The sequence below is a fragment of the Argentina silus genome, assembly GCF_951799395.1.
Source record: "Argentina silus genome assembly, chromosome: 15".
Lineage (NCBI taxonomy): Eukaryota > Metazoa > Chordata > Actinopteri > Argentiniformes > Argentinidae > Argentina > Argentina silus.
Window position 1 is genome coordinate 8,899,381 of NC_139669.1, and position 12,978 is coordinate 8,912,358.

Below are 12,978 nucleotides of genomic sequence, written 5' to 3' on the forward strand. Positions count from 1 at the left end.
GAGAGAGAAGACCGGGAGATGAAGAGTACTGGTATATACAAGCTGGTTTGGCCTGCTGTGACACCTTAAGGCTGATATTACAGTAGCAACATCCAGGTTATCAAATCAAATCTGTTTATTTATCATACACTCAGGATGCAGCAGTAAACAGTACAAGGAAATGCTAATGGTATCATGAGTCTAGCACACGGGCTACTGTATGGTGGGAAGCACAACAAATTCAAAAAGGTAAAAAAATAAAATAAAATAAAAAGAAATCACTGAAGAGAGCACAAATTGTCTGGCACATGGATGAAAGTATGGTTAAATTAAATAAACTTCAAGAGGTATGCAAATGAGACTGACAATATGTTCACTGACTGACTCCTGGTTTAAAAAAGGCACATTAGGACACATGTCATATGGACACGTCATTGCTGGAAAAACCCTGTTGACACAACCAAGTAAAAAATACTGTATACTCAGCACATTGGTTTTCTTTAAATCAATTTCATAATCACCCTGGGAGAGGGGATGTGATAACATGTTGTGAATCCACAGACGCAATCCTATTGATGCCGCATATGAGATTTAAATTAGGAATACTAAAGAAAGACAATTCTAATCTGATTACAATTTGGCTGGGAGACAAATAGGAGGAGTCGCTGAGAGAGGATTTCACAAGACAAAAACACACAAACATGAAACAGAGACGTTATTAGAGGGTAAAGACGGTGTGTTTGTTTATGAGAGAGACTGCTCATCTCCTCACCTGGCCCTGTGTTCCTCCCTGGGTGTGAGAAGAGTCTGGCTCTCAACAATGTGGTTTTGGATGAGCCAGGTGTTCCCGAAGGCCCTTCACCTGGTACAGCAGAAACTGTAACACAGACATAAAAACATATTGGCCCTATATTTACCACAACATCATGCTTTTGCCAGTATCAAGATGTTAACATCTATCTTCCATGTGACACTTAAAAAAAAAAAAATAATAATAATTCACTGTTTTCTTTGCAAGTCATTTACCAGCAAAAAAAGCTACTTTATCACAGCAACTACTGCAATGGGTGCTGAAAAGAAAGGTCCTGCTCTAAAATCTGAGAACAAGTTATTTAGTTATTAACTATTTTAATTAGTTAATTCCAAATTAGCCCATTCATGATGATTCTGAAGCTCTATGAGAGAAAACAGGTCTAACCAGGCATCAATCCCCCCCCCCCCCCCCCATTCAGATTTAGAGCTGTCTGATTTACTTTTCCATAGCTGTGCTCTAGCCGTCCTGTTAAGCACAGCCAACAAAGGGAAGATACAGAAGTGATAGGACCCAATGAGCAGACATGTCCACAGAGTGAGGTCACAGTGAGAGCCTGCACTGCCTTGCGGGATCAACGAGGAATTGGTGAAAACGTGAGGCGAAAATTCAGTCCAAGTGCAGCTCCGTAGTCCCCCGTATCCAGACATTGAACAAACGTAAATATCGGGGAAAAAAACTAAACAAAAAGGACGTATATATACACCATAAATCAGTCTAAGAACACAACAAATATAACCCCTAAATCAGCATAAAAACACATCCATGGTTTATGTGCACGCTCTCTCTCCTCTAGGCATTGCTCTGAGTGAACTAGAGTGGAACAGACCAGTCACCATAACAACCTTGTGTGGGGGACCCCAGTCTGGAAAAAAGGGCTTCTCGGCCAATCAGTGGTCAGTATGCTGTTGAAGATGCTGAGAGGAGAAGGAGTCATTGTCTAATTGGCCTCCCTCCCTCCCTCCCACTATACAGTCCACCAGTCAAAGAAATTCCAAGACGTGCTTGTTAACATAATCAACCCCCACATTATGATCCTGCCCAGCTGAAATGCTATGAACAAGATGGGAATGTTGCCATTGTAAAGGAATTCATTTAAAGAGTATAATTAATTCATGTCACAGAGTAGATCTCTGTAAATTCCAGAAATCAGGAGGCTGGTGGAGGTAGAAATCGGAGGACGGGCTCATTGTAATGCATGGAATGAGAAATGGTATCAAACACACATTCGATACCATTCCTCATTCCATTTTATACAGTACAATGAGCCCAGCCTCCCCTGCAAGAAATGTCAGAGGTTTAGAGCTAGCAGTGGTGTGAGAAATCCCAGTCTCCTGGCAGAGGTGGAGGCTGTTAAATCCCAGGAGATTTAGTTGAGGGCTTTATATTTGACCACAGCCCAGTAACGCCCAGTAACCTCCCTATGTGGGTCATCATGCAGAGGACAGGCCACTGCTCATCCCCCACTCCTGTAGCAAGATGTGTCCTTCGAAAACCACAGAGAGCAGAGCTGTCCGAGGAGAGCAGCTTTGAGGAAGCAATACAATAGCTACAACAAAACAATCATAATATAAAGCATGTTAGCCCTGGCTGATCATCTCAGTGTTTCTGCTTTATTATTGTCCAGGCATGGCACAAAGGCTCCAAAAGCAACATCTTGTACCAAAATTGTCAATAGAAACCAATTTAATCCAATAGAAGATCATCTCACCTTGTGTGTTTACTGTGCTGACGCTGGGTTCACTGGCCTTGGAGGGGGTGGTCCTGGGGGGACCCAGTAATTTGTAGGGCAGTCTAGAGGTAAGAGCAGACAGGTGGCCTATAGCTGGGGGGCGACCAGTGGTCTGGGGAGGTCTGGATCCAGCCAACGGGGGCTTGATGCTGCTGGTGGTTGAAGAGGCTCCAACAGACGCTCCCTCTACTGACGGGGCCCTCTGATTACCTGTGACGCAATGCAATAACATACAAACAAAAATAATCCAAAAAAAAGACAGACGGTGAACCCCCCCCCCCCCCCCCTCCCATCCCAACAACGACAGACAGAGGCCAGACTGAGGGCCCTCAGTGGTTGTAGGCCAAAGCTGAGTGAGCTGGCTGACTGGTGCTTTGTTCATGCTAGGTCAGCCTTAGTGGAAACACAATAATTGCCCTGAGCAGGTTGGTTAGCTAGCAGACAGACTTGGCCTGACTCCATCATCAGGCCTGCTACACCCAATGCCCCTCAGAGGAGTAGTTACATAAGGAGCACGGTCACGGCAGGTTACGTGACCAACGACTGGTGGCAAACAAGAGCACAGAGCTGAGAGCCAAATTCAAAAGCCCTGCAACAGAGAACAACATGTACTGTGATTGCTTAATGCAAATGGCAACTCAAATAAAAACTCACCTATCCTGTGGGCCTCGGCAAATGTACCAGGACGCATCAAGCTCATTATTAAACACGCTGTCTTTGCCAGAGCCTGAGAATACTGCTGCAGTCATACTGGACTTGTCTTAGGGAGCCTGTTTTTACAGACATTATGTTCTGTGAGTTTTCCAGCAGCAGTGAGCTTTAAAAAACCTCCCTTTCCTTCCCCTGCTTTTTCCATTAGCACAGCTGGCTTCCCATCAGAGGAAGAGTCCCCCCTGCCCACCCCCCCCCCCCCCCCCCCCTTCACTGGAACCCTGGGATTGTCCCTCCCTTCATGTTTCTCAGAGGAGAGGTAGAGCGGAGGAGGGGGGTGGATGCATCTCCTGGAGAGTTAGAGGGGTGGCATCTGTATCCACAGCTATTCCTGTGAGGTCACGACACAGGCTTAGCTCATCAGGAACAGGAAAAGGCTGTGTGATGAACGGAGGAACATGCCCTCACATGGTGAGTTTGTGTACTGCAATCACCCTAAATACATCACTGCGTACATATTCAGAAGAGCCTATTGAATGCAGATTAAAAACAAGACTCTTTTAACTGGCCACACATTGAGCCCGAGTCATTAGCATACTAGAGAATAACATAACAGTTTACATTCAAAAGTAAAAGGTAGTGAAGGGAAGGTTTTAGGCATTATACTTATCCCTTTCTATGGCCGAACAGCAGTGTCTAACCATATGGAATCAAGTATAGCTATAGTCCATAGAGTCTTCCAAGTGAAAATCCTGTGCAGCTGCGGAGCACCAATGATGTGTAGGAGTACAGTATCAGTTACTTAAGCCACCCAGCATCACCTAAATCCAAAACAGTCTCTTGAGCTTCAGCTGGAGGGTCCACAGACCCTGTTGGCAGTTCTCTGGCGTGCTTACACAGACCTGAATGAACGATCGCAGGATCCCTCACTGTTTATATGACAGAGGAAATGCCTAGGAAATCATTAGCCCAGTGCCTTTTCAAAGGCAGGCAGTCTGGATTACAAAGGTATTCACCCTGCAGTGCAGCCAATGTTTATCCTATCTCCTGAATAGGATTTGTCACTTTCACTCGGTGAGACGGATCAAAACACTGCTTAAGCCGCTGCGACGTCCAAATGCGGCTAAAGCTTGGTCTGAGGCTACTCTAACACCACTCAAGGTCCTATAACCATTGCACTCTAAAAAACACAAGAACTTTGTAAAGCGGGGCTCTCCTGATAAGACACAAAAGCCCCCCGCACAGAAGAGAGTGAGGTGGAGGGCCATGGTGGACTTTCTACGCTCCCAAGAGGGCCAAGAAGATTGAATCAGGTTAGTCATTCTAAACATGCCCCGTCTGTTGACGTATGTCCTTACTTGGAGTGCTGTTTTGTCTGGGCCGTGGGGAGGCCATGGTTCCGGAGGTACTGCTGCCGCCATCTCTCCCTGAGGTTCCCAGCCTCTGTCTGGGTGCTGTAGGGGGTGGTGGTGGTCTGGGACTGGCCGCTGGAGCCCGGGAGGCTGCTGGGGCTCCTCTGGTTCTACTGGGGGAGGGCCGCACTCCGAGTCTGCTCTTACTTCCCTCACATGCTGCCCCTGCTCCTCCCGCCACAGATGCCTTGGAGGATGCCGTCTGCAACAAGAGCTGTCCGTCAAACCTTAAACCCCAAGCCAGAGGCCCAGTGAGCGTGCTCCCAACCACTCTCACACACACACACAAAACTATTGTACTACATTCCCCAGGGGACCTCAGCTCAGTCTTGGCCAACTCTCTCTCTTCCCCCCTCTGAAAACTCTCCTCGCACATGGAGTGTGTTTGCTAGAGACTGGAGCAGCAGCGCACTCGGCTTGCCTCCTCTCTCTCTGAGGGATAATTAAACAGAGATTTAAAGTACTCCATTTTTTCTTTTGTTTTTATGCAATGTGCTTTTTGAGATGGAAACACTTGAATGAGATCCTTGGAAAAACTACAGAAAAACAAACTAAATGAAGTTCTGAGTAAGCCCATGTTTCTTTCTCCTTTTTTTAGGGGTAGATTAGCTTTGAAATGAGTACATAAAATTTAAGAGAATTGCTGGCATCATTTCTAGCCCCTTTATATTTATTTAAAAAAATAGTTTTCCCAAGCCCATGTTTCTTTAATACTATAACATTACAGTAAATTAAGAAGTTAATTGTAGGCTTCTGTAGTACTACTATACTATCAATATACTTTTTGCTGTATGTTAAATAACAAAAAAGAATCATAACCTGCTTACAGCTAAAAGTTCGCTCTGATTTAAGGCAAATGCCACAACAAATGTGCATTATAAGTCCATGTTCAGGCCACAAGCAGCAATTTGAAGTAAATCCATGTTCTGTATGTACTGTACTCACCACCAGGCTGATTTTCTTGATCTCTCTGCTGGTTTCCTCTGGTGTCCCTCTCCTGGCCTCAGGCTGTCTGTTCTGGGCCGGGCGGGCCTGGGTTCCTGGTCTGGATGGGCCCAGCTGGACGTAGGCCCCGGCAGTGGTGAAGCTAGCTGAGGTGTTGGGGCAGGCTCTGGGGGACTCCCTGGGTGGTTTAGATGAAGAGGAACACTCAGACCAGCAACGGGAACGTGGCTTTAGGGCAGGAGCCTTCTCCTGATTGCATTCTGAGTCTGGCCTCTTCTTGTTCCTGTTCAGCACTTCCTCCTTCCTGAGGCTACTGTTGGCTGGGGATGGTTTAGGGTCTGCACGGTCCTCTATGGGGGGCACCTCTGAGTGGGATGGGAAGCAGAAGGTCTGGTTGCCAGTGGGGCACTGCACTGAAGTGAATCCTCCAGAGCAAGATGCCACCTGCTCTGCTTCTGAGCTGGCCTGACTAGCTTGACCGCCCTGTCTACAGAGAGTTGATGGGGTGTGTTCAAATGCAGCAGGGATGCTGTCACACAGGGATGCTCTACGGTTACGCTCTCCCTCCTCCGCTGCAGTAAGAGAAGCAGCAGGTGACCCAGCAGTGGGAGATTCTTGGTCATCTGACTGGATAAATGTCATGCCCAAATAAAGAGGTCCTGCATTAACAGCCATTGACTGGCTATCATCAACTGTAGCTGCTTTACTAGGAGTGCCACCTAGTACACTAGTTGTATGGGCCGTTTTCATAGGAGTGTTCTTGTTCCCTTGAGACAGTATGCTGGGTGTGGTGACATGAGATGGCTTTCGTGGTGCAGTCTTTGCAAGAGCAGGGCTGGCCATTGAATGGACTGGTCGTGATATAATCTTGGGTCTTACACGACTGAAATCTGGCTTGGGAAACGTTTTGATCTCTGCTTTGCTAATCCTGCTTGTTGAAGGGGGTAGCCTGGCAACCAGGCGTTGTTTTGGGGTGACTGCACCTCTCTGGTCTTTAGGTGTGCGGGACACGGGGCTCCCTGGGGTAGCAGCGAAGGGGGACTCGTTGAGGGATAGGAAGCAGAAGGTCTTATTCCCATCTAACTGCTGCACAGGGGTGGAGGTCTGGGCATTGCAGCTGGAGTCTAGCTCCTCTGAGGCAGAGACAACAAAGGTCCTGCCCTCTCCTGGAGTAGATCCTCCAGTGAAATAGGGCCTCAGGTCTGCATCAGGGCCAGCCATACTGCCAGGAGCTGGGGAAACACCTCCAGACGCAGAGGGGGCTGGATCATACAGGAAGGTCTGCATGTGTCCCCCCTCACCTGGAGGACCCACAGAGTCCTGAGAGCGAGACTCTACCATGTGGCCATCCTCTGGGGGAAGTTCCTGGTCATCTGGCTGGATAAAAGTCATGCCCCAGCACTGAGGGCCGGTGTTCTCCCCTGTGACTTCATCAGTGATTCTGTCTTCCAGGAGCCCCTCACAGACATCTGGCAAAGTGGCAGACAGCAGACTCAGCTCAGCGGGCAAGGTGGGGGACCTCAGGGCAGTTAGAGACTTGTCAACCCCCAGACAGAAGCTGTTGCTCCTCATCACCATCTCCCCTGAGCTGATGGAGCAGCAGCCATTCTCACTGGAGCCACGGCGGGAAGCCTCGCCTGACCCCGGCAAGCTGTCCCTCTCTTCTGTAGTGTCAGGAGAGGCCACCATGCTCCTGGCATCACCCGTCTCTGTGCTCCTCCTGCCACTAGGGGCACCATGTCTTCTCTGCAGGCTGGCTATCACCAGAGTGATGTTCCTGTTGTCCAGGCTGGTGTTGGAGATCTGAACAGGTTCCACGTCCACCTCACCACCCACAGTGACCTCCGGTGTGCGGAGTACGAAGGTGCTGTTGGCAAGTGTCTCTGTGTCTGTGGGGTTGTCTATGGGGGAGCCCTGGCTGAGGCAGACCTCCATCATGTCTACGTCAGGAGGGCTGGTGGTGCTTCCGTCACTGAGGCTGCTCAGGCTCCTCAGGGATTCCGGGGTGGAAGAACCAGGACAGGGCACAGAGTTACCATTACGATCCCCGGACGAGAGGACCAGCTGCAGGCCTCCTTGTGAGGATGGACCACTCTTGGTTCTCATGTGTTTCTGCTCAACTGACATGTTAACAGTCTTTTTGGACAATTGACAGCACCTCAGAGTTTATCAGTCTGAGTTATCAAATAACCTCAAAGTTAATAGGCCTAGTCATTTACTTCGATAGATTTCAGAAGACTTGGTAGGCACTTTAGAATATGGCATGCAGATACTGTTGAATCACTTTTCGTGGTAGATCCAAGAGAAATTTCTCAATGGCTGAGAATCATCATAAGGCACATGAACATCTGTAAATTAAAAACAAAGAGAAAATGATCATCTTCAGATCATTTTGGAATCAAGTAAACATCTGTAAAAATCACACAAAGCTGTTCCCATGATGGACTGTTGGGAGTGACATTTTTGGGGATGAAAGGTTTGAAAACATTCAAAGAAAACTAATATGCCTAGGGTAAAAACCCTGCTCAGCACATTGTATTGGTGCAACACAGAAGGGGCATTGTTAAGGCTTCACTTCACAGGACTAACCCCAACATGTAGGCTACACATACCCATCCTCATAGTTCAAAACAGAAGCAGAAGACAAATCTATTGGAAAACTCGTCTTATTCAACTACTGGCTGTGTGCCCCATGTTGCATAATCAATACGGTGTGTTGCATTATAGGTAATACTATAGGTCTACTGTATATGTATACTCTACTATTGAATGGTTAATGACTTCATGAACAGTTCCATAAAACATTTAAGTCAGCAAAGATCAGATAACAGTCTGATCTATGTTGGAAAATTGCTATAGCATAGAAGTCACCTAACCACTGGACCTAAACACAAGACAATTTCAGATACTTATTTCTACATTGAATTACCATATCCTATCCAACTTAAACATCTTGGAAAAATCAAGTCACTATAATATATAAGTCACTCTGTGAATGATGAGAAAGTGCTTGAGGGTCATCAGTGTAGCCCGTTGTGATGCATGGAACGGAATGAGAAATGGTATCAAACACGTGTTTGATACCATTCCTCATTCAGTTCCATACATTACAACGAGCCCATCCTCCAATTTCTACCTCCACCAGCCTCCCCTGCCTGAGTTAATATGGGGGACGCATGAGCAATCACACTCCTAATGTGGAGCCATGTTTCTGTTGGCAAAGGAGCCCAGAACAGATGAGTTGGACACGAGCACCAAACGCCAGTCTAAACAGCCGCGTTGTGTACTGTTGTGTTTGTTTAAACTCACTGATGCTGACCGGACTGCTAAGCCATCCAGCCCCACCTAAACAAAAGCTCCAGTGTGGCTTTGCCAGAGTGTAAGATATCAGTTCACAGACATGCTGAAAATGCGCCAGCCTCTCTAGCAGTAGAAACATGATATAGGCACAGTGAGTGCATTTCAGGAAAATAGATTTATACGGTCCTGACCAAAGGCTATTAGCAGGGACCAAAATCTAGACAATTATATTTAAAACAACGTAAAATGTAAGTTAAAAAATTTAAATAAAAAGGGCTGTATTGTGATGTATGCTGTATAGCTTCAGTTGAAATCACAGTGACCTCCTTGAGGAGACGCAACTCTACATGAATCTTGATTGTTGGAAGAAAAGTTGTGCATGGTCTACTGCACCCTGTCACGTTCAATAAGAGAGGGAGGGGATTGGTGGAGGATGGCGGGGAAAAAACAGCAAGGCCATGCCACTTTCCCAGGGTGAGTACCAATGCCAAAAAGACAAGAAACCTTTAAAGCATAATTAATTTAAATACAGCAGCACCAGTAAATGTACTTTTGGATGGTGATCTTTGGTCGTGAAAGAGGGCCATAGATTCCAGGCTAGTCTCTTTTTCTTAAGTGCAGTTCTTCAGCTGCTGTGCAGGAAATCTTTCTATTATGATCCCAAAAAACTAAATGTCTTGAATACAAACTGAGACTCAAATTCAGTCTATTTATATCACCACCTGTTTATGAATAGCATCAAGAAGAAAGGGACCTCATTTTTCACCAAGAAATGGTGCACTGAGTGACAGTGCCCAACATGTCCCCTGTAGAATAGACACCTGCAGTAGATGTCAGAGAACTCTAGTCTAGAGCTAGCTGGAGGGCTGGGATGCTCTGTTTTATGCTGTAACTAAATCATTAGGCATGACTACAATTACAAGAAGTGGTTTGTGTCACGACATGGAGAAGCCATGACCTACATGCTAATCATAGTAATCACACAGCCACCCACCAGGGAAGGCTTTCTGTTAGCATGGTGGCTAACGTGGGGTCCAAGTTCCTCTGAGAAGCCCATAATCAGTCAAATGTTCAGCATCAGCAATAGATCGCTCTCAACGTTTTGATTTCTCCAAGAAACAAACCATAATTCCAACTAATCATAGGCTGCATCTGAGAAGCCAGTGGCACGCTATGACAGGGATTGCCAAGACTGGAGGAGGAAAAAAAAGAAGAAACCTCAATGATGACAAGAGAATAAGTAATTTCATACGTTTTCATTTTATGGAAGCATAGCACATCTTTCCTCACTAAGGAGGAGAGAGGCTTGTCTCCTGATTGGAATTGAGACAGATCTGAACACGACACATCATTCTCTGGAAGCCATTACAACGTTGAGAGACATTCGTGCAGGCATGAAGGTGAACTCCTAATAGCAGTGCACTGCTGTTACAGGAACACTAGATAATTAAATCATAAAACTGTCCGTGTCGACCACCATCAGGTTGAGCATTCCTCTGAAATACTCACGTAAAGGTGATACATGCACTACTCCTTTATAGTGCCATGTTACTGCACAGCAATTATTCAGACAATGAGTCATACAAATATTCTTTCATTAACAATAGGGTCCAATAGTCTGAAGCAGGATTTTGTGTTTGCTAAAAAGGCTGAGCAACAACACACCTCTCTCTCTCTCTCCGTCTCATGGCAGAATAAAAGGTTCCCCTGGAAACGGACAGAATGCTTAGTCATTTCCAGACTTCTCGAGCCAAGACCAGCCATTTAAAGACACAAGAATCACTGATCCAGTGCCGCCCTTACGAGAGGGTATATAAAACCCATACTGTACATTGGACCTGGGCAAGTCCACTCATTTCCGAGACTAGACCTCCAGTAATCATTCACTCAAATAGATTCATAGTGGGAAACTTTGATTGCATGATCTGATCTGTTAAACCACAATAGCAGACCAACCTGATATAAACCATATCTGAACTGTGTGTTTATGGAATAATACAGCCACAAGTTCTGGGTAACATATGGCACAAAGCCAGCATTAGGACAGAAACATGCAATGTGAGCAAAACTACAATGACACACATCAACCATTTCCAGCTGTCCATAATAACTGACAACTTACATTAACATTAATAACTGACAAACATTAACATTTGCTAATTGCTGCACATCATCGTCACTCATTCATTGATTTCCAGTGAGAAAAACAATCTTACCGGTGAGAGCTGTGTATCCGTATCAAGCCACAGATCACTCAGATTTCCTTGGCTCATCTGCCTTAGTTCACCCTCTGTAAGACAATCCTATTAGTGCTTCCCACAGCACTAAAACCTACCAACAAACCAACCCACTCCTGTGTGGGCTTGTGCAGGCAGTGAGGGTGATGAACGCTGCAGACAGACACTACAACATTACTCGCCCCTGCTCCTCCCTCACAGTCCCCACGCTCAAACCCAGCCGTGCATCAGTAACACACCAGCCTAACCCAGGGTCCTCTCTGTGCAGAATGTTCTGTTGTTGTCCCCCCTCCCTGCAGGAATGTGGCTCAGTCCAGCAGTGCAGTAGCAGTAGCACAGCAGGCAGCTTCTCACAGTCAGGGCCCTGGACACTGTGTGCGTGATATGCCTGTGCTCACCGCTGCAGGCATCTCAAGGTCTGGTTCAGGAGTGCTGCTCCTCTACTAAGTTTACAGGAGGGAGAGAGAGAGGTAGAGGGAGGGAGGGGAAGAGAGAGGGAGCAACTTGTTACCTTATCCCTACAGAGCCTACTGCAGGGGGGGTGGGGGGTAGGGGGAGTGGCCAAGGGCCACCAGGCCGAATCGGCATTCACTGTTGCTAAGCAGCCAAAGTCTCTCTTTTATGAGAGAATGGATCAGACAGCTTTTTGGAAAGGGAAATAAAATGTGAAAAGGGGAACGAGATGAGATGGGGCGAACGAGGTAGCAGGACAATGCTGGTGAAACAGTTTGAAGAATGGCAAATAGAACCATTCTTATATTCAGGCGAATACTGTAGAAAGGATAGGCAATTCTACTGAGAGCAAAACAACCACACGAAAATCATTAAATTTGCAAGCAAGTTAAGGTGTGAAACTTGATCTTTATCATATCATTAAACATTGGTGATGATGTCACTGTCGAGGTAGAGGACATGACCTGATCTTGTTGCCAAACAGAGTTGACCCTGACATTACATACAGTAGGCCTGGGCAGCGTGAACCCTACTGAACCTCAGAATAGGGCTATTTCTGCTTAATCCATATAAGGACCTTCCACTGGGCTGTGCTGGGAACCATAATCGTGGCTAGCAGCAGGACACAACCTCTGGCTCTGGGAAGGCTCGCAAACCATTGCCTAAAAGGATTACAAAAGAGGATTTACCTGCAGTTACATAAAACCAGAGGTGGAAAATAATAAATTACTACTCAGAACTACTCTCATTACTGTTTACTTTGAGTATTTTTAAAAGTCAATTTTAATCAGAAGTAATTTGACTAATTATTGTACTTTTTTATTTTATCATTTTTTAAATTTAAGAATCATACAATTTAATTTCTATGATGATGAAATGCAATATTGAAGGTAAAGGTTTCATTAAAAAGTTAGGAAAATTACTAACTAGTATTTTTTGAATAAGTTACTTACTTTTACTTGAGTACAATTTCACTGAAAACTACTTGTTACTTGGGTAGGATATTTCAGTACTCTTTCCATCTCTGCATAAAACAAGGTCTCATGGGTCTGTTTTGTATTTTTTGCTGTAAAGTTAAAGATGGCAATTTTGACGGTTGGATCCTGGTCTTCACTACATTGATAGCCTCTAGAATGGCAGAAGGGCCTTTACCTACAGTATGCCTCACAGTGTTGCAATCTGTGAACCCAATCCAGGCTAATGTTTCCAGCACAGCACCATCTCCCAGCATGTGAGTAGTGATTGGTGCTGCAATTGCAGGAGCTCTGCCCACATCCTTAAGGGCCTCACAGTGATGTACTTAGCAGATAATTGTTGCCATCTGAAATTTCAGGGAATGAAACCCACCATATTACAACATCTCTGAAAATGCTCCAAAATATGAAAACTACAACATTTGATACTGCTCATAAATGATGCCAGGGAGACAGCTAATTCAAAATTCCTATAAAATTGATG